The sequence below is a fragment of the Panthera onca genome, chromosome C2 (assembly GCF_046562875.1).
Source record: "Panthera onca isolate mPanOnc1 chromosome C2, mPanOnc1 haplotype 2, whole genome shotgun sequence".
Classification (NCBI taxonomy): domain Eukaryota; kingdom Metazoa; phylum Chordata; class Mammalia; order Carnivora; family Felidae; genus Panthera; species Panthera onca.
This window is the reverse complement of record NC_138347.1, coordinates 85431455-85454472: the sequence shown is the minus strand read 5'-3', so window position 1 is coordinate 85454472 and position 23018 is coordinate 85431455. Positions and strand designations below refer to the sequence as shown.

The window sequence follows — 23018 nt, the reverse complement described above, 5'->3', positions numbered from 1 at the left end:
GAACTTCCGGAGAACCGGGGAAGGTTTGCACTGTTTGGGATTAATTGAGAATAATTAACACTGGAGACCGTTAATCACCACTTTGCTGCTCTCTCCCTCCTTTCGGGTCTGCGGCGACTGCCTCTCGCTCCGGCTGTCGGCGCGGGTGGGTTCGCTGGTGAAAGTGAAGACGTCGCGGTAGCTGTCACCCAGTTCGGCTGTACTTTTTTAAACGCTCGCATATTGTTTGATTACTAATTCGAGTTAATATGATCTTTATGGCAACATAACAGTGGATAATTGGCCTTTTTTTCTGAACAACAATGTAAATCACAATCGCTTTATTATTTAATAACGTCAAACGCTTCGTTGGATTGGCCCCGACCGAGAAGACCTTTTCTTTCTAGACAGTGTTGTGGAGGAAGAACAATGAAGATCTAATTGTGGAGATTTCATAAGTTGGCTCCCGTAAATGAACAGCTTAGATATGGAAGTTCCAGCAGATGTGGGCACTATTCGCCGTAGAAACTCTACCCCCACCCCCCATACACATAGCCCAAACACTCTATTGGAGGTTTTTTTTGTGGTGATGGTGGTCCTCAGATCCTAGCAACCACCTAAATCTTCCAGTAGCAATTAGAGCTTTTTATCGGGCTTGCTCTTCAGCCCTTTATATTGCCGATTTAGCATTAAGGCATTGAGTCCACTCACCAAATTAGTGCAACTCCCAAAGAGCCACAACTACTAAGGCTCCCTTTCGGTCACTTTGGTTGTTGGACATCTAGAGTACCTGCCCGAGGCTTTCTTTAAAGTCTTTTTTTGTTCTTATTTGATTTTTAAAACGGATTCACCAATGCAGTGTCTTGGAATATATTTGTTTCAGGCAGAGTTTTGCAAGGGACACGAGCCATTATTTTGCAAATGCCTGGAAGAGCGGACGAAACCTACAGACCCCTCAAATGCAGACGGCAACGCTCGGAAGGAATGGGTCCCCGCTGCTCCAATGAAAGATTAATCACATTTGCCCCCAAAGCCTCCATTCTAACGGTCTCTATCACAGCTTTTGCCGTCGCTGGAGGACCGCTGTCTCTGGGGTCTTAAGACTTCGGAGTCTTTTGCAACTGGAGAGCCCCCATCACTTGGAATTCGGGTCAAAGAGAGAAACTCCGAGTCTACAGCAGGTTTTGTTTTTGCGTTTGTCCGCCTCTCCATTTTATTCAACTTCCACTGCCTGTTGGGAGGCAAAACAATTCGCTCCCCCCCCACCCGTCCCCGCCTCGCTTCTAAGATAAACAGGAGGTGCGAAATGCTTCGCCTGCACACGCGCCCTCGGGGCCCCTCTCCCCTCACCACCACCCCCACCCTCCCCACCCCCGCCCCGCGCGCACGGTGCAGCTGTCCTCGGCCCGGACCTGGATGGAGACATCCCCCTTTTCTCTTCCCACCCTCATTTTAAAACCATCACATGGACGGTTCTAGAGTCATGGCCACATTTTCGGCTACCTTCCAATTTCTTTCCGGCTCACTCTCCCCCTTTCTGAGAACCTAAAAAGTGACAAGGGGAAGAAGAGTCGAGGAATTGAGAAAAGGCAGTGGATTTTCAAAACTTATCCTCACCGCACCCCCGCCCCGTTAAAAGTGTATTTTACCACAAGGAGTGCATTAGGAAACTTTCCCTAACAGGAGTTGGGCGCACTGTTATTCTTCTCCAGGGGCCCGCTGGCCTCCCCGCCCCCGCTGGACAATGCGCGCTTTGAGGCTCGGTGGCCTGCAGGCAGCGGGAGACAAGGGGACTGGGCGGCCTTCCTCCAAGGAGCCCGCAGCTGGGGGAGCGCTGGGGAGGGAGCAGGGCCGGGGGAGGCGGGCCACGCAGGAAGAAAAACCATAAAAGTACAATTTTTCTTCCTCCAGCCTTCCACAGAGACAAGCTTTGAGGACTTGGGAGGCAGGGTGGCTGGGAGGGGGGATATGAGAGGTTTTGTTTCTTTCTTAGGTCTCCCCTCCCCCCCATCTAAACATTTTATTTGGACACAAAATTATACATCCTAGGTTTTCTAACCCGATCGTTCTCATTCTTGGGCACCTGGTCTTTGCTTAGTAATAGCTCAACCCGGGACTTTAACGCTCAAATCGACCCCGGCGCTCACCCCTGCCTACAAGCAGTCTAAACATCACCCTACCCTCCCCCCGCACTCAGGGTGCCGCGCCCTGGGAAAAGCTCCCTGCAAGGCACTCTGGGACACTTCTTTCTAGTTTGGGCTTTTTCACCCAAAGGGAACACCACCATCCTCCCCTCCCGGCACCTTCTAGAAGAGGACCTCTGAGATCAGCAGAGGCCCTCAGAGGGTTACCATATTGATGGAAGCGTTCGTCTGATGTTTTAAAACGTGTACCAAACGGGGCGTCAGGGCCACGTGCTGTGCCTTCGAAACGCCGCGCGGGGCCCTGGCTTTCAGAGGCGCAGAAGCCGGGGCTGGCGTGGAGGGGAAGCTGAAGCTACTGGCGGGTGTTAGGGGCCGGCGCTGCGCCGCAGGTCGGGCCGCAGCGCTCAGAAAAGCGAATTATCTGGAGCGTGTTTGATCTGGGACTGCGTAGTCAGCTTCTGCTTTATTTGTTTGTTTGTAATCTCATATTTAGCAAGCTGGGACGGTGGCAGCAAGGGAGAAAGGAAGAGATGGAGGAGGGGGCTACGCGGTAACCACACCCCTTCCTAATGAGTTAATTTCCATATTTGCGCCTCCCGCATCTAGCGCCCTCTTTTTCCGGACGCTACCGTGCTGTTGCGTCTTGCGCAGCGCAGACGCCGCTAGTCTGGATTGAAATGAAAAAGCTCGCGGTGGGAGCAGAAAATTGGTCTATTGATACATTCACTCCGAGTGTTGATCTTGGCATCACCGGCAGCCGGTTATTCCCCCTCCCCGCCCCAAATGGGGCGCACACGGATTGCCGAGGGCTTGCAGACACCCAGGCAGGCAGCAGACAGAAATCGACATTCCTCCCGTTTCCCCGCCTCCAGCTGTCCGACCCCTACGTCCCTTTCTTTTAACCCAACTCCAGATTTTTTTTTTTTTCCTCTGTCTCTCAAAGTTAGGGCACTGAAGGCCGGTTGGCATTGAAAGGGGGCATATAATCACAAATGAATGAATCAAAAGTGAAAGTTTCAAACTAGTCCCCGGTCCTGGTCGAGAAAAATGTGATCCCGCACTCGATCCTGTGCTGGCCCCAGTGTGTGTATTTAAGGGAAAGCAGAGAGACTGAGGCTGCGAGGTTGTGACTGTGGGCTGAGTGGGCTCAAAGTTGTGTCAAGGACAGTGAAGAAGTTTTGGAAGAGCCCTCAGTAGAAAACTCGAGGCGGGTTTCAGCTGCTTCAAACCTGGATTCCTATACATTCTTGCGGTGATTCTGCTCAGGAAATTGGAGAAACAGACTTTTACAATTGCTCACCTCCCCCCACCCGACCACACCACCCTCCTGACTTTGCCCGGCTCACTAGGGTGTGGGCTCGGGCTTGAGCTCCAAAATAGCTTGCTTGTCAATTGCGAGCTGTAGCAATATCAAAGTGAACTGTCCCAAGTAACTCTTGTCTAGAAGCTGGGAAGAAGCTTAAGCAGCTCGCTTTAATGATGATTTGTAGCTCGGCGAGGGGCACGGACAGCAAACACCCCGCAGGTGTGTGCCGTAACACCACCATCCGGACTTGAATGTAGATTACTCTGGTGATCGTTTGATCGGCCCTTTGAAACCCTTTACAATTGCCTGTGACGAACGGCCAGTCTCAGTTTTTCTCTGAATAATGCCTTGAGGGTAAGTCCTCCGGGCTTTTAAAGAGCTCTAGTATTTTTTTTTTTTTTAAGAAGAAAAAGAAAAACGTTCGATTTTAGTTTAGACATCGTCAACTTTTAGTCGCTAACAGGCATCACTCAAACCATTCAATACTTAATGACCGTTACTTCTGCTGTCTTCCCAGGAGCCATATACATAATATATACATATGAGATATATACACACACGCACATATACATGAAGTTAATAAAAAGGAGAATGAATGTATTAACTTTGTTGTCTTTACTTCAGACTACCCTGTCTGTTTATAAATGTTTGTGTGGGTGTTTATTATAAACATGCATTATTATTATTAAGGCCATTGTTAATATTGTCTTAATGCTTTCTCTGTTCTCTGTGAATTGTATCTGTTCGGACAAGTGGGAGTTTAACCTAAACATTAAGACTTTCCAAAGTACAACTCCGGAGTTTAACCCAAGGCAACACCTTTGCAAAAACCCCCATCACCAAAATGAAAAAAGGTGGTGCTGTTCAACCTTTAATATTTACTTAGAATGCTTACATAAGGGGAGGAAAAGGAACTTTTGTCTGAAACATGCAACCAGCGGCACTTTGATTTCATAAAATAAATGTTAACAATTGCAAGAACTTATCAAACTAGGGTAGGGGTGGAAGGTCGGAGTGCAGTTGAATTAAAGACCCATTCCTGCCACTTCAGACTACAAAGGGTTACACATAAATAAGTGCCACATTTGCCTATTGCAAAAGTTTTCTCGGTGTTTTCTAAGTCACAACAGGGGAGGGGGAAAGCTGTCGTTTATTATCCAGCTCTGGGCAGGAGCAGACCCCAGTACCAAGAGGCTCTCAGCTTTGGCCCGCAGAAGAGGGGTAGCCTTTCAACAGCAGCCCCCTTTGTTCTCCCGATCTCTTTCCCAATTTCAAGCTTCACTTGCACATCCCAAGTTTGTGTGTTAATGACGCTATTACCATCTGGCTCGCCCTACTTTCCAAAAGATATAAATCTCCTAGCTCCATTGCCCGCATTATCATTTAAGTGCCACCATAGCCAGAAGAAAAAGATGCTTTCAAGACTCCAGATTCTCTTGCACTGACTACCCCTGGCATGACTATTCCACTATATTTATAGACTATACATTGGGTGTGGGAGAGCTCCTTGAGAGACCTGATTTCCCAAGAGCTGTCCCTCCAAGCCAATGAAGACCTGCTTGTGGGTGAAAGGAAGGCTTCAAGATGAATTTCCCCTTAAAATATTTTTGTTTTGTTTGTATCAGGCAGATAGTATGTTCCAATGCACTTTTATGTGGTTGTGCCTTCCTTTCTCCCTCTCAGGTTGGTAAAAGTTACAGTGCATTTCCCAGACATTCAAGATGTGCCACTCTTCAAACCCTATTTTGAGTGGGAGGATAGATTGGTCTCTCTATAGGATGGGGGCAGGGGTGGAAGGAGATAAAAAGAGCCCCATGTGGCAACTTTTGGGAACTGGGCCAACTGCATCCTTCTCTTAAACCCTTACTTTTACAATGCCTGCAAAGATGTGTAGATGTTGTGGGATTACACACTCCTACCTATAGATCGAGATCCACCCTTCTTTCCTGGATAATCGGCGATTTGTGTGTTTTGAGCACAAAAGCTAAGAAACTACAACAAAAAGAGTTAGGCTGGCTTGTGCACAGCTTCACAATGACTTCATTTATCTGGCCAGGTCCAAGTGAATAGAGCACAGCAGAGTCTGCCTCTAAACGCGTGGGCTCTTGGTTCGGGCCCCTAGCAGATCTGAACAGCTAATTTCCCTGCGAGGGCTCCTGTTTGTGGCCCTAGACTGCCATTTCCGGGTGCATCTCTTTCCTTGTGAGGCTTTCTCTCTTCTTCCCAGTGCTGTCTTCACAAAGGCGAGTTTCAGTAAGATGAGCCAAACCTACAGGTTGGAAGAAGAATCGGAAAGGTAAACTTCCCAGGTTCCTAAGAAAAGCTCTTAAAATCAGCAGGATTTCAGATTTTAAAAATAATCCTGTTGGACAGAGAAAGCATCTTTAATGAAATACATTCTTTTTGAGTAATGAAACAAAATCACTTGTTATATATTCCTAATACTTTGACCTGAGCACAGAGATGCCTAAAACAGTGATTAATTTATATCACACTGGTGGAGCTGTTTGCATGCAAAAGCTGCTTTTTCTCCCCCCCCTTTCCGTTCACTTTCCTGCTTTTCCCCCCAAACTTAAAAAAGATCTTGTTTAGGAATTTGTATCCCTACTTTTTCCTTTTGAGAATATTATCGAGTTGATACGAACAAATTGCAGAGGATATACCATTTAAGTAAGATGCACTTTTAATCACTGATCATTAAAATGGTTATGTTAAATATACTCAATTACATGCATGACTTAACTCTAACAGTACTTTCTATTCTCCCAGCTGCTCACGTATTCCTTAACGATAGTCTGTGGTAGAAACTTGATTATGCTGAGTTCATACATTTCGATGGATTTCATCAGCCTAATTAATGCCTCAGTGTGGTCCTGGGGTCTTGAATGAACCTTTTACTATGTTTGAGGTTAGAGGCAGTGTTGGAATGCAGAAGGTTTTTCTTTCTTAGTTACTCAGAGGTACTTAGGGAATCCACTAAGCAAGGTAGGCAGCAGTTGTTCAACAGAAAGACTATGCAAAACAAGGAAAGCCATCCGTATGGCAGAGGGGAAAAAATGAGGCTAATTCCTCATTCTTACTTCCATGTAAATATTTTTGGATTCAGTAGACAATCTCCAAATATTGAGGAAAGAGGAAATTACCACCTCTCTGTTGTACCTTAAAACGACCCTAGAAAGGGAACGTTGAAAATAGATTTACAACTGGTGGCTAAGTAAACTTCCTTTAACTCATCAAGGCTGTCCCTGCTCCCTCCCTTCTTGCTGCTCCCAGAACTTTGAGGCTGCTTTTTCTCCTCCATTTCAACTTTCATCTTTCCCAAGGAAACACTCAAGGCCAGGATTCCTGAGAAACTCCAGTCACCCCCCATGTGGGTGACTGCCAGTCTTTTCAGGTGTAAATTAACATTTGAATACATCTCAACCCTGCTGACCCTTACCGCCACCACACTGCCATCCGGGCCTCAGCAGAGCGGCCGCTAATCTGCAGCTCCACTACTGGCCCGGCAGACTGAGGTCGAATTTCCCAAAGCCCACCCCCAACCAAAGGACCAAAAAGTGCTTGTATTGCCCACAAGTGAAATCCTGATATTTGTCCATATCCAATGAGACACCTGTGGAAGAATATCATTTAAGACATACTTTTCTTGGTCAAAGAGGAAGAAAAAAAAAAGAAAGAGAGAGAGAGAGAGAGAGGCCTCTTGGTTCTTTAAGAAATGTCCCAACTTGGGCAGGTGGAACTTGAAACTTTTACCCCACTCTGAGTTCCCAGACACACTGTTCACCCAGCAGAACTTTCTTCTTCAAGCGGTGAGGGGGGGTGGAGGGGCTGGTGGGGTGGGGGGGGTGGAGGGGCTGGGGTGGGGGTGGGGGGTTGTCCACCAACCCAGACTGTAGTCGCAGCAAGGCAACATCTACCTCAACATCTATCTGATGGAGCAGGAAGGATTTCAGATCTATAACCAAATTACCATCTTGGAACTTTGTGCTTGTTATGCTAATGTAATGACTTCTGTAGTATGAGTATATTTGCAGGGTTGGAAATAGCTTTTTAGAATGCTTTGTGTAATGACAGACAAAATGTGCCAGCGACGGTGGCACAATACTCCTGGCAGACACCCTGGGCCATTTTAACAGATAAATGGAGACCCAGATATGTTTGTGAAATGAAGCTGAGAGGGAGCTTGGTGAACTGGGTAAGAAAGCAGGTGCTGGCGCAAGGCTGCTGCTATGGTAAAGATGCTCTTGAAACCCCCAGCTTTGCTCTCAGACCTAGTTGAGTAGCAACAACATAGTGCATTGCTTAGTCCCTTGGGGTGGATGCCTAGGGAGAAAAAAAAGAGAAGTGTGTCATAAATAGCACTGCAAAGAAGCAGTTACCTCCAGCTCATGGTTTGTGCACTCTTAAGTTTAGATTGCAGAGAGTAAGGGAAAGAAATATTTTCCGTGTGGTTTGGTGGGGGGAGGGAGGGGTGTATGCAAGTATAGACAGAAATGAACAACTTAGACTTTTTGAGCCATATACGCTGGGGCTGTCCGGGTCCTGTATCCAGCATACCATATCTCTGCACTGTGTGATTAAGAATTTAGACAAATTCTCGGGGTGCCTGGGTGACTCAGTCGGTTAAGTGTCTGACTTCAGCTCAGGTCACAATCTCGCGGTTTGTGAGTTCGAGCCCCTGCATCCGGCTCTGTGCTAACGAACAGCTCACAGCCTGGAGGCTGCTTCAGATTCTGTGTCTCCTCCTCTCTCTGCCCCTCCATGCTCATGCTCTTTCTCTCTCTGTCTCTCAATAATAATAAATAAATGTTAAACAAATTAAAAAAAAGAATTTAGACAAATTCTCAAATTTTTGGTGTTGACCTCATGTGGTTTATGTCTTGGGAATCAAGGACAAGATAGTTTAATATACCCTATTTCTAAAAATAAATAAATAAGACTCTTCAGTGTACAGGGCGGAGATGCGATCGGTCATTTCCCGCAATTATAATAAGGTAAATTCACACACTCAAGTATCCAAGAAGGGAACTCTTTTCGTCAGTTACCTGCACTTGATGGGCACCAGCTAAGTCACTCACAGCCTGGTTATTGTGTACCCAGTTCTTTCCTGTTCCCTGCTACCTCTTTCTCTCCTTCACCCATGACATTTACTTTGGAAGTAAGTGACTTGGTTCCTAGATGGATTTTTAGCCCTTCTGCAAGTTCCAGATGTCAACTTGCAGCTATGGAGAATCCTGTGAACTATGATAATGGATAAACTCTACTGTGTTACAGTCCTGTTTGGGGCTAGAGCAAGGTTGCCAAGACATAGTCTGAATGAGTTGGGGGGCTTCTGAGATCTTGTCAAATGAGGCCAGTTTGAAATGTTGGCACTGAACGCTGGGCTTTTTATAATAGCACATGTTGTCCCGTTTTCTTCTAGAGTTGAATAGGAGCAAAATACCTGGCTTGATGCGGTGGTTCTCTGATGACAAATGAACTAATTAGAAGTGGTGTTTTTTAGTTTATCCCAAAGATCTTAGTGATGGTATGTGTGGGAAATGCAGGCTCCAACAGCTTTAGTTTTAGAAAAGAGAAGTTTTACATATCTATGCTTTGACATTACAAACTGAATTTGTCTCACCCTCTTGCTACTGTTTGATCCCCTCTAGTACTTTTCTTTGTATAGATGGGTCCAGGTAGGCTAAGGGTAACTAATATTTACTACGTCAGCTCACTGATGGAGCAAATTCATGGGTCAGATTATCTTTCACCTTTGGTGTGTAAGTAATTTGTAGTATGCCAAGGTCATGAGGCTTCTTAGCAAGGTTCTTCTTGAAATGAATGAACATGTTTATCACATAATCTAATCTACCAAGTGGGCTAGATTCTGCAGTAGGGCTGCCCCATACCACTTTTTAAAAAAAAAATGCCTGAGGTAAAATAAGTCATTGAGTCAAAAGTACAGACTAGTATATCATAGTTAAAGGGAGAAGATACAGATAAGGAAGGATTACATGTTCTTCGTGATCCCATATGATATGGCAGCATTCGTAGGTGGCAGATTGTAGAGAGAAGGCTGAGAGAGAAACAAAAGCCAGTGACATTGAGGCAGAGAAACATCTTGCCAGAGATTTATGGGTTCCTGTCTACTTATAATCAGATGCCATTCAGTTACTACTGTTGAGCTGAAGGATTTATATACTGTAGAACTCCTGATCACATTGATGGGAATGATCCAGGACTTCAAAGGATAGGTTTTGAAATTGCTGGACATTTAGTTTCAGAATTTAACTCCAAAATTCAAATCTGAATTGTTCATTGGTTTTGGCGGGGGGAACACCTAATTTCAAATTCTGATATAAACTCTACAAGCAAACATACTTAGATGAACTTAAAAATAGCTTTGAATCCTAGATCCCAATACTCATACTTCCTGTTTATGGAAGAAAAAAGGAAGCACTTGGTCTCTAACCAAGAGAGAAGCCTGTTCCCAAATCCCCTTGGTCTCTGCAGATCAATCCTCAGCCACTCATAGAGACTACAACATCTAAGCTGTCTGGGTAATAGTTTTGGTCTCATGTCATCCAAACAGCACATTTTTCAAACTCAGAAATAGCAGATCATGGGGTTCCTGGCTGGCTCAGTTGGTAGAGCTTGTGACTCTTGATCTTGGGGTTGTAAGTTCGAGCCCCACGTTGGATATAGAGATTACTTAAAAATAAAATCTTAAAAAAAAAAAAAAAGAAAGAAAGAAATGCCCAGATCTTGTTATTTCTGTGGCAAGGGGTTGCTTAGGGCCTATGACAGCTGAGTTTTTCCTATCGATTATATGACAATGTAGTTCATTTATAGAGTTCAGGGAAATGAGAAAAGCCTCCAGTTTAGCAAGAAGACCCTTAATTTAAGCGCTGTATTGTATTTAAAAGCAGAAATCTAAATTCAAGTTGGAGAAAGAAGAGTGAATTAAATTGTGAACCCAAACTTTTGTAGCTAAATCAACCTTCTGGGAGGGCTGTGACTGATAATTTAATCTGAAATCTTATGATTAGGTAACTGGATTTATAAACTTTGCAGGAAATCACATCTTACATAGAAAATTCATGTTTAGATCAGTGCATGTGTTTAAAGTTGCTTCTAAATTTAAAAGACAGAATCCAAAATGTATTTAAAAAAAAAAAGGCCAAGGGCACTTTGGTGAATGTGTGTGTGTTGGGTAGAAGGATTTTGTAGAAGTGATAATGTGTAAACACTTTGAAAGATCTTTTTCAGATATATCTTAAGTTCTGAAAATGCTTAACTTGCACACATTCTTCCAATTCCTAATAATTTTCTCTGTCTCAGGGTACAGACAAGCATGCAGGAGTAACTAAACGTCCAACACGTGGCAACTCCTACGGGCCCAGCATTTCAAACCAAAGAAAACTTGGGTAACATGACTGTAAATCAAGGGCGCTTGAGACCACAGACACAGGCACCCAGAAGGGTTAATTGGAGGAAAGGTTAGAGAGAGCTCCAGGGGAGCAGTCTATGTGAGCAACAGGAAGAAAGAGAGCAAGGGCCTGAGCCGCTGAGGGGCGCCCCGCAGTCCCGCACTGAACCACTGAACGCAGTCCCTTGCTGGGGGGCAGAGTGCAGCTTGGTGTGGAGGGCAGACCTGGAAAATTGCACACGGGGCTGCACCCTGCACCCTGCATGCACCCTGGCCACCCCTTCGTGCACCTGCTTCTTTATTGCCTGAAAGCCATCCAGTGTATCGAAGGCGTGATTATTGACAATTTGTCAGTCCGAATTTGTCATTGGCTGGCAATAACTTTTCTCAAAGTTTCACTCTCAGGTCCTTGAGTTTGGGAGTTAGGAAACTGGTGGTGGGAACGCATTAAGCTGTGGCCTGCTTCCCACCTAGAAATGGCAGGCAGAAGGAGGAAAAGCGACATGAACCTGACCATAGTCAACTCCAGAGCACAAGCCAGGAGGATCCAGGCTCCAAACTGGTTCCACCTCCCATAAAACTCTGCCCTTCTCCCGAGGTCCCTCCTCTCTCACAAAAACCTGTGTGCGTGGGCCCACAGTTCATTTGAACAACCTGGGACCGAGACCCGAAGTTACACTTGCTTTTTTTGTTGGTTTCGGTAGCACCGTTTTGTTTCTTTTGTATTTGTGGATGGGGATGACTCAAATGCCAAGCGCTGTGCCGGGGCCTTACTCTAAAGTTGAAACCTTCACCTTTTTGCCCCTCCTTTTCCGTTCCTCTTGTTGGATGGGGAGGATGTGGTGGCCCAGGGGCCAGCATGGCCTGCGGACGGAGCAGCTGGGGCAGCTGCCAAGCCTCACCCTTCTTTTCCGAGGATCGATCGTTAAAATTCAATTTCAAAATTTCTGTCTTTAACAATTTCCCAAGCGGCCTATGAAGGCTGCCAAAAGAGTGGGCCTTTTCTCAAGTGGTGCTGTCTTGGGAGCGGGTGGGTACCTGTTGAGTTGCCTCAGACTGTGCCCTTCTAGCAGCGGTCGGGTGGATAGTGTCCAGAATGGAGTGCTGTGCCCATAGGACTGAAGGAACAGTTCTGGGAGAGTGTCAAGGCGCTGAGAAGCTGGGGGCGGGGGGGTGGGGGTAGGCAACTAGCTTTTTTGCCATCCACCTAGCCCCTGGAGTACAGCCAGTCTGGTCCTGGGGCTGGAGCTCAGAACCAAGTGCAAAGTTCTCCCTCTTTTTTAAAATTGTTTTTAAGTGTATTTATTTCAAGAGACAGAGTGAGCAGAGGAGGGGCAGAGAGAGAGGGAGAGAGAATCCCAGGCAGGCTCCGTGCTGTCAGTGCGGAGCTCCATGTGGGGCTCGAACTCAGGAGCCGTGAGATATGACCTGAGCCAAAACCAAGAGTCTGATGCTCAACCAACTGAGCCACCCAGGCGCCCTGAAAGTTCTCCCTCTTTAATCTCACAATTCCTCACTTACTTTCTTCTCCCTGCTTAGCTCACTCACCCCTCAGCCTTGATTTCAAAAGGAAAAAATATTTCTATATCAGCAAGTTCTCTTCTGTCAAAAAGCTTCCCGTAAGAGCTCTTTCTCCATTGGGTGGAGAAGTCGGCTTCTGGGTCAACAGGAGGCTTTCTAAAGTGTTTTGAGAAACAGAACAATAGATGCACCTGGGCAAAGTGTGGTGCCTGAGCTCCATCGGGGTTCTTTGACTGAGAGTGACCAAGCAAACGCTCTTCAGACCCCACTTCAGAGTGGTTTTCATTCCTGGCTCCCAAACTTTAACATGTGATTAGTACCAAAAATGGTGCCCCCCTTGGAATCTATGGAAAAGATACAGCATTTCTTTGAAATTCTAGGTGGGAGTAGGGCACCTGACACCTATTGCCATCACCTCTTAATCCCATGTAACTGTCTTCCTAAATACCAGCTCTCTTCCTTATGAAACCATTGCCTCCTTGGCATACCCAGTAGTTTTTCTCCTCACCTTAAATTTTTATCCCTTACTCTTTTTTCCTCTGGGGCCCTGAGCCAAATTCTCAGAATGAAATCATGACCTCACAAATGCCATGATCACTTAAAAGGAGAACTTGGGGGCTGTGCTGAAAATACATGATACAACTGAATGCAGAGAGTTAATGTTACAACTGAACGCAGTTGCAAAGTGGCAGTTTGGGGTATCAGCAATGAATTCCACATTTTTCTATAGGCTTCTATTTGTTTAATTTTCAGGATCCACTGATCCTAATGGATACAAGTTAAAAGTAAATTAGAGAAATGTTAAAGAAGACCAGATTAAGCCCTTTCCAGACTGACAGCCATGGTATTTATCTAGCCTGTGATTGTTTGGACGGACTCTTTCATACCACCAGAAACCTAGATGGGCTAACACCAAATGCCCCGCTCGTTGGTATTGATTAATTACAAACCTGGCAGAGTGGAGCTCTGTACCAATTCAAAGAAAATCAATCAGTGCTTATTAGCCATAACAAATCAATGAAAACAATCAGCTAGAGGAATAATATTAACAACATGCCCCTGTTACCATCAGACTTAAGTTCCTAAGAACTTTGAAGCTTCCTACAGTACATACTCTTTTATTGTTTTACTCCTGATTTTGTAGCATTTATGATCACGTGGTCCCTTAAGGTGTTTCCTGAAAGTGCAACGTTGATGAGTTTTGCAAATATTTTATACCATGGCCTCAGAATAACTATGTCTCCAAGTCTTTGAATATGTCTACTGGTGGGGACTTGAAATATTCCTCCTGTGAAGAGGCCACTTACTGTCATAGAGAACACACCAGGCTAGAAATGCCAAGCAAGATCTAGGTTCCCTTCTGGGCATGTAACTAATACTCTGTACGGAAGGCAGTTCATGTTTCTGCACTTCAGATTTCACACATATAAAGTAAAAAGCTGGGACTAGGTCATCTCTTAGGGCCCTCACAGTCCCTAAACTCTATCGCTCTCTAAAATATTTGTGACTTTTCAACGTCAGAAAACATCCAGGTCTATGAGTTACTGAATAAAATACCCATTTCATCGTTCTTTTAGTAAAAGTTTACGCAGAAGACTGACAAATGGTTTTTGTTTCTTTTTTTTTTTTCCCCCTAAAAGATCCTAAATTTGACTGGAGGAAATCAAGCTGAGATTTGGCATTGTTTTCTTGCATACAAATGAATCATTGTCTTACACTTAAACTTCGTTTCCTTTTCAGATCCAACTTAGAAATAATGTTTCACTCAAGATAAGGCTTGTGGTTTAGGAGATTCTGGTCTGGCTTGCTTCATTTTAAGACTTCTATCATCTCTTTTCAAAACCTGAGGAGGACCTCATTTCCTGTTTGATAGTTCCTCATGCTTTGCCAGCCTCCGGGTCTTTAGGGAAGCTTGCCAAGAGTTCCCGACTGGGAAGGACAAGCTGAGTTCATCACAGAGAATGAGCTGGCACCACAGTTGTAGTGACTCACCAACCTGGTTGCCCACTTTGCAATGGCAAGAACCACACCATTTAGTTGAAAGACCTGTGCTTTAGTGAAGTGCATTTGGATCACATGGCAAAATCATCTCCGATCTTCCCTTTCACTGGCTGTTTTGAGAACAAGACAAAAAAGGAAATTACACCCTGAGTTATATTTTGTTTCTTAAAAATTAAGATTAATTAACAGATACTTGGCTTTTATGTCCATTCTGTTCTAAGAATTTGGTGGTGATTACAAAACGGTGAAAATAGGTCACAGCAAAATGAACATTCAAGATTAGGTTAAAACACACCTCTGAAATTTGAAATGAATCAGTATTCATTTTTGGAGTGTCAGTTACTACATTTCTGTAATTCATCATTTTTTTTTTCTTGGCTTAGAGTCAGGATGAGAAATAATATTTAGACCAAAGACATCGTTTTGTTATATAGTCACTGCTTTTTAAAATGCAAATCCACTCTCCCCTCACCCATGCTTGATCATTTATGCGTTCTTATGCTCTCGTGCTCCCCCCCCCCCCCCCCCCACACACAGCACCCAGATGCTGGAGAAAGCCCTTTCAAGACATCTAGGACCTGGGTCATGTAAAAGGTAGATGGGAAAATTAAAGGAGTTCCAGAGTGGTAGCAACACTAAGAATCATTGATTTCATTTTATGTAAAGTCATTGTATGGTATATAGGTATTTTTTCTAAGAAATATTGTTATGATTAATGGATATTACACTTATAAATGATTACAATTGTCATCTAATTTCAAGACACAGGAGGAGCCATTGAAAGTATTTTGTATTACAATCTGTCACCAAAAATCAACCAGTAAAGTCTTAAAATGTGCATAGGTTTGCCTCATGGGGAATTAAATTTTAATTTACAAGTCTTTCTATTGTGGAAACTTAGGACAAGATAGCATTTGATATTAACATAGAAGAATATTCTATGGCTTTTTTAGCTTAAATGGCATTGCTCTAAAATTAAGTACACATTGCATTTTTTCCTCCCTGTGTTCTTTCGTTACACATAGAATATTTTTACAATGTTGTTTTTAATGTACACATTATTTCTATTAAGTCACTTGGTAAAGGATAAAATATACAATAATGATAACAGTCCCTTGCTTTTCTCCTAATTTTATTATTTCAAGTTAAACAAAAATGGACACTTTTCTCTCAGGGAAAAAAAATACTGAGTTTATTTTTGATGCAAAAATGAGTACTTAGTTACAGTATTTTTCCCTAGTAGATTAGCATTTATGATGGATCTTATTTCAAAGCTGATTATTCTCAAAGAAAAGCAGAGTGATATTAAATATTCCAAGTAAATTACATTGTTTAAAAAGTATTTTAATGCATTATTCAAATTGTTGTCAGCTATTGGAAAGAAAAAAAAAAAAAACAGTATCTGTTCCAAATGTGAAATTTTGGTGTTTGGAAGACTTTATAAATTCCAATTTCTTTAGGGGAGCAGTAGAAATCAATATCAAAGGCATATGCAATTTAGAACTCCCTCAATTTTTTTTTTAACTTTAACTGTGATAAGCATCTCTGCAAGGTAGGTTTTAACATATTTTTTCCTAATTTTTTCCCCTCCTTTCAGTAAGAAGGATAAGCTTTTAGAGTACCCAGTCACCGTGGTAACTGCCAAAAAAATTCTCCTGAAGTTTGAAGAGGTCAGCTAGCAGGGTCAACAGCTCTGGCCTCTCTCTGAGCTCGGTCTAGCATGCCCCAGCCTGTGGTTGGAGTGTCAGACCAGATCTGACCCTGGGAGGTGGACTATTCCGGCTCTGATATAAATTTTTTGAGTCAGTTCATGGCCTGGACTCTCCAGGTGGCCTCCAAAATCTATTTTGACCCCCTGACCCTGTCTCACAGAGGCATAGCATCCACCCTAAGTAAGGATTTAGCCAGGAATGACAGCTTTCCACTGAGTGTTATTGGGGACAGTATAAACAGTTTGGAAAGCAAGTAAGGAGGTGTGAGCGCTAGAAATCATTAAAAGCACATTAAAAAACAACTTAAGAAATCTTTCTTTGTAAAGCAAAGTTTAAAACATATATTGTTACATAATTTCTATATGATTTGAAGGATTTTTTAAAGGAAGAAAATTTTTGAATATAAATAATAAACCACACATCTTGAATACTTTGTTACAAATATGCAGATAAGAGGGACTGACTTGCAACAAAATAAGCACAGCAGAGATGCAACATATACAGAACGGGAAACTAGTTATTAAAATACATGAGGAGATAGAGAGTTTCTAGGATTGTAAATACAAAATTATGTGCGTGCACCTTGATATGTTTAAAATGGGAAAATTAGGAATCCTACAAAACAACAACCATCTGGAATGAAGACACACCGGCACTGCGGCACTGCGGGCCAAGAGCCTTGCAACTTTGTAAAACAAATAGCCAGTATAACCATTTGGATACAAAGGAGATTAAAAATTTTAACTATGGAAGGTGAGATGCGAAAGCACAAAAGAAGAAAAAACAATACGTTAATAGTGTCTCTGAATTAACTATGATGTTTAAGTTTAAGATATTAAAATCTTGGAAAATAAAAATAATGTATATAAATCATCAGTGATTCTTTCTTTCTCCTTTTTTTTTTTTTTTTTTTTTCAGGATGCCACCCTGAAAGTTTTATTTTCTCCAGGAAAGTAGAGTTCTCTTTGAGAGTTCTAGCCCGTGAACTCAGTATGTAAATGTGGTCATCAAGCAAGACGGAGCTGCCAAGAGGGGAAGATTTTGAATGTTTCTCTTTCCTAAAACCCTTCCCAGTGTTCCTTCTTTCGGGGGTGCTTCACTCAAAGTTTCCCCCTTCCCCCAGCCCTGTTGAAAAAGGCCCCAAAGCAACATTGCGGGAGCTAAACCAATTGTACTGTGAAGTTGACGAGCTGGCATTTCGTCTGAATCCTTTGTAAAAATTAGATTTTAAGTAGGGGTGAGTGTCCTTTTGGGAGAAGGGACAAGGGAGAGTGGAAGAAGAGGGGGAGGGCATGAGCAGTTTATATACATACATACTCTTTGTGTTTGCGGGCCTCTGTGTCTTGCCTTCTCACTATGTTAAATCCCTATTATAAAACTTATCTTCACAAAGCCTATTATAGTATTCTGAGAACAAATTGGACCATGAATAACTTAGTTGGAAGTGTAGATTATTTTCTACTCGGGGAAAGTTAGAGATGACAACAGCTTAACTAAAAGAATAGTGATTACTCTTAAATAGATGGATTTCAAAGTTTCACTCTTGATAAAGAGTGCCTTTGATATTTCCCCTCTTCAGACTCATGTTTCCACTTTCTTTGTATTAAGAATTGTCCCGGTGATTACACTGTCCACCTAATGCAGCCTGACTCTAACTGTAGATCTTTTTCTTACAGGTTGCTAATCTGTCAGAGAGGTGAGCAGAAAGACACTCTACTTCCCATTGATTAAATATATGGTTCCAAAGTGGCACCTGTGTTTAGATGGTGAACTCACTATTAGAAATAACATCTTGCATAAATCAACATTTCTCAACTGGATAAAATTATTGTTCAAAAACATCTTAAATTTGTTTAATGCCCTACAGCTGACAGAACACTTCTCAATTCATAATTTTGTTTGATCCTTAGAACAATGTGATGAAATAAATAACATTAATCTCACTTTACCAAGGAGGATGCTGAGTCACTTGCACACTGTGATCCAGCTGATAAATGACAGAACTGGGATACCAACTCAGATTTTATGGCTTCAAAATGTTTTAACTGATTAGCCTGTAGCAATAGGTATTTAAATAGTTTTTGTCTTCTGTATCCCTGAAAATCAAGATTTTTGTATTAAAGAGCAAAGCTCTGTATTTCACAGATACAGAAGTTAAAAGACCTGATTTAAAAAAAAATTCTATCCACTTACAAGTAAATGTCATGAATTATTGTGTGTACTTCAATAGTCTTTCAGAGTTGCAAGTCTTATTTTCTAAAGATCAAAGCCCTATATGAATTAAATAACTGCCTGCAATTTTTAAAATGTACTTGAAAACCATACATTGTTTCAAAATAGAATATAACAACAAATAAACCTCTAGAAACAGGTTCTGCCTGTAAAGTATTTGAGAGCATGGCATTGATTAAGTTCTAGAGTGCTGTAAGGGAGGTTTCCCTACAAGTGTTTTACTGTTTTTCAGCTTCATTGAGATAAATTGACAAAATTGTAAGATATTTAAAGTATATATTATGATGATTTGATAAAACATAAACATGAAATTTATTCCTCCTATCTAGTTAATTAACACATTACATCACATCTCTCTTTCTCTTTCTCTCTTTTTGGTGAGAACATTTAAGTTCTACTCTGTTAACAAATTTCAATTATTCATTATAGTGTCATCAATTACAGTCACCGTGTTAAGCATTAGATCCTCAGACCTTATTCTATAGCTGCAAGTTTCTACCCTTTTACCAACCGATTCCTAATTCCCTGACTCCCCAGTCCCTGCCCTTCTAGTTTTTCTAGACTGGCAATTTGTAACATCTTAGCAAGTTGGATAAACAACGTTGTATAGGGCTACTTTTATTTTTCTTTGGTTTTTTCTCTTCATTAAAAAACAAAAAGTTTGCAAAAACTCTAGAAATAATAAATAAAATATTTATTATTTAATAAATAAAATAGTGTTTAATAAGTAAAATATTTAGTTAACTTGCTATTGATGTAATCTATCTAAATCTATTTAATCTATCTATGTAATCTATCTAATCTATTTAATAAATAAAATATTTAGTATTTAATAAATAAAATATTTAGTTAACTTGCTATTGATGTAATCTATCTAGACAAACAGAAATCAAGAAATACAAAAGGATAATGCCCTGGTGATTCTTCTTAGGTTTTTAATTACATTGTTTTAATTAGGTAATGAAGTCAGTGTGGATGTTAATGTGGAAATTATTTGTTTATTTCTTAAATTGTATGCACTTAAATTAGTCATTTTATATATACTTAAGTTAAGGTTTTTGTCCTTGAATTATGTTGGCAGCTAGACAAATCCAGTCAGACTTTTGGGGATTAGATAAAATGAAAAAGTGTCCAGAAAAGGAAAGGCAACTGTTCTGGTTGGATGTTACATTTGTGAGTTTGTATCAATAATGACATATATTATCACCTCTCTTATGCTAAGGTTCCTCAATTAAAACACGACATTAGACTGAAGATTGCTCATTTTGATTTGGAGATAGATGTTCAGGCCCCCAAATTCAAACTTGTCTACTAATCTGCAAATTAAGAAATGAAAAAAATAACTCTCATATTAACACTAATATGTTTGTTTAGATGCCTTTTGCAATTTTTAAGTTTCTTATTATATTACCAATTTCATTTATTTTAGTCACGTGTGTCTTGATAATGTCTACCACTGTCCAAAACATGTTTCCTTCCTTCCTTCTTTCCTCCTTCCCCCCTTCCTCCCTTCCTTCTTGTCTTCTCTCTTCTCCTTCCTTCCCTCTCTTCCTTCCTCCCCTTATGTTACTCATCAGTTTTCAGGTAGTTTTGTTTTAAAATGTAGAGCAGCTTGGGCCTTAAGGGGCTTATCTAACACAATCTCACGACAAAACCAGTATGCTTGCACAAGAAAACATTTACTTCAGTTAAACTTATAACAAATCAGAGAACCCCAAAGTGTAATATCAACACTTCTCTGACAACCAAAATTCAATCCTGAGGGATTAACTTTTAATGTTATAGATTCCGGTAATTTTCCTCCTGTGCTGTCTTCATAGTCTTTTTAAGTCATTTAAGCTATCAAATAGTTTTCGTGTAAGCTTCTCATGTTGCAAAAGGAAAAGATGAAGGAGGAGGTGAATTATTTTAGTAATCTGAAAAGAAATGTTGTCATGTTTATATGTGAGTACATAGAAGCACCATGGAAAACATTGGAAAGCATAAATAAAGATCAGAGATTACTCATTTTTCTTTTAAGTCATCCTTGCCCAATATACTGCGGTAGCAAAAATGTGTATCCTTCCTACCTTCCTTCCTTCTTTCCTTTTTCTTTCTTTCTCTCTTTCCTTCTCTCTTCCTTCCTCCCTCTTTCTTTCTTTCTTTCTTTCTTTCTTTCTCTCTCTCTCTCTCTCTCTCTTACTCCCCTGAAGCTGTTATTGGTCTGGACAGGTTAATATCATTTTGGCAAAATAAGACTTTACTTTAAAAGGGACAAGAATTTTTTTCTAGTGACACTTTTAAGTAAGTCAACCAGGCATAAAAATATTCTATATTCTTGTGAATGGAAAAGTATATATACATATAGTAGAAAATCACAATGTATAGTGAAAAATTTGGTCAACTGTTTGAGTGTTAGTTTCTATAATGTCAGATTTGTCTCTACTTCTCAGTATTGTGAATATATCTCATTTATTTGAGTGCTGATAGATACAATTGATAATCGTGAGGCTTAATTTACTAGAGAAGCCAAGAGTTGTCCCCTTTGCGTTGAATATTGTTAGGTGTCTACTATCCATTGAATAATCATAACTGACTACCTCTGTGAAAAGTATGAGGCATTCTTCCAAGTTTTTTAAGATGAAAAGACTAAATCCCTGCCATCATGGAATTTTGTGTTAGGTTTTGGGAAAAAGTAGGGATTGGTGGGGCGCCTGGCTGGCTCAGTTGGTGGAGCATACAACTCTCGATGTTAGGGCTGTAAGTTCAAGCCCCACACTGAGTGTTGGGAGTGCTTAAAAATAAAATCTTAAAAAAAAAAAAAAAAAAAAAAAAAAGGAAGTAGGGATTGGAACCAGAAAGTACCAAAAAGCTCAAGATTTGGACCCAACTATCCAAGAAAGACGAATTGCCATGTACACAAATGTGTCTTCAGAATAAGCTACGGTAAAGGTATGAACAAACAACTATGAAAATATAGAATAGCCCGGAAAAGCTTATTGGAGAAAATAGAGATTGAGGAATGGGTAGGATTATGGCAGACAGACATGGGGCCGTATTCCAGGTGGAAGGAAAAGGTAGACATATGAGATTGCACAGGGTACCATAAAAAATTATTTAGTGAATTTAAAATAAAGTTTCTAGAATAACACAAAATGAGGCTGAATATCATCTATTTTAATAAGGTGATTTATAGCCTTGCTCATCCAGGAAATAATGTCCTTGCAAGTGCCATGAAAACATTTTACCAGTTATAAAACCATTTCTTTTAAAGAGAGTTAAGGGATGCCTCCGTGGCTTTGTTGGTTAGGTGTCCAACTTTGGCTCGGGTCATGATTTCACAGTTTGCAAGGTTCGAGCCCTGCATCGGGCTCTGTGCTGACAGCTCGGAGCCTGGAGCCTGCTTTAGATTCTGTGTCTCCTTGTCTCTCTGTCCCTCCCCCACTCATGCTCTGTCTCTCTCAAAAATAAAAACATTAAAAAAACAATAAAATAAAGAGAGTTAAAATTCAGTGAAAAGGAATAAGTATGAGAAATCCAGTGCTTCTTACCCTGGGTTATTCCTGGGCCTGGGTACCTCTGTGTTCCTCAGTATCCTCATCTAGGTATCTATTTCTCATATTTGCAAAGTAACATCAAACACTAAGACGAAAACTCTTATGGAAAATCAATCATCATTTTTCAAAGATATTTCATGGGTCACTTATATGTCACTTGCTCCCAGAGTTCCAATGTAGAGTTACAAATAAACACTGCATCTTAAAATGTATTTTTAAGTGAATGACTCTTCAGGCTAAGAGAAGAAAAAAAATCGCTTTTAAATTCTGCATTCAGAAGCTGTACATTCATGCTTATGCAAGTGAATGAAAGTTTAGAAATATATTTAAATATGTTTAAAAGCCCACAGAGATATCTTGCAATCAGGAAGTATCAGCAATTGTATGAGCAACCTCAGAATCTTCAATAAAAAAATACTAAAAGGCAAAGAAGCAGGGAATAAAGGCATACTACATACACTCTAGAAATGTCAGAATCATCCAGCAATGATCAAAATAGTAAACTAATAAAACGTTTTTGGTGATTTAACATGCAAGAGTCTAGGAATAGAATATTGTAAGTGTCAAACTTCTGGATATGAATCCTCAAGCCAAGTGGAGAGTGAATCCTAGATCTAAAGCTTTGAAATCAGGCTCAAGGAATATTTCACAGGGGAAATGAGTTGAAATGTATACAACATCAACTTAGACTGAAATATGAGGCAAATATAGATGGATGCAAGGGTTTTCAAGGGTGAAAGAAACACTCATTCTTACCTGTAGCTGGTTATACAAGTCGGATAAAGCACCGGTTAGTTGTCCAGAACCATATACTTAATTTCCACTTAACTTTGCTCTACTACCTAGCCTCAAACTGTAGCCGCATCCAAACAGAAGTCTTTCACTGACAGTCTCCTTTCAGTCAGTAAACAAAGCTTTTGAGTGCTCAAAAGGGACAGGGCATTATACAGGTGCTATGGAAAGGAAAAAGTTGTTAAAATGAAAAGGAAAAGGTGTTATATCTCCTGCCTTCATAGATACAAATATTCATATTTAAAGCTCTGCCTAAAGTAAATTATTGACATCTCAGTGCCCACTTAAGGACCACTTGTTTGTAAAGCTTTTCCTTTATAGTTACTATCACTGTATGTCAGATATCCCCGGTACCATAATTCTAAACTCGATTATGGCACTGCC

General features: G+C 41.2%; 1 long non-coding RNA gene across 12 annotated transcripts in view; it reads left to right on the top strand.

The window, feature by feature from the left end:
- The window catches only part of LOC144617434 (uncharacterized), a 728263-nt gene extending 709587 nt beyond the window's left edge, over window positions 1-18676 (top strand). For 11 of the 12 annotated variants that reach the window (XR_013557981.1, XR_013557980.1, XR_013557974.2 and 8 more), the window contains one exon: window positions 16993-18676. This is a non-coding gene — a long non-coding RNA (uncharacterized LOC144617434). The remainder of the gene's footprint in view (window positions 1-16992) is intronic. The other variant, XR_013557979.1, reaches the window with a different exon arrangement.
- Window positions 18677-23018: the final 4342 nt, after the last annotated feature.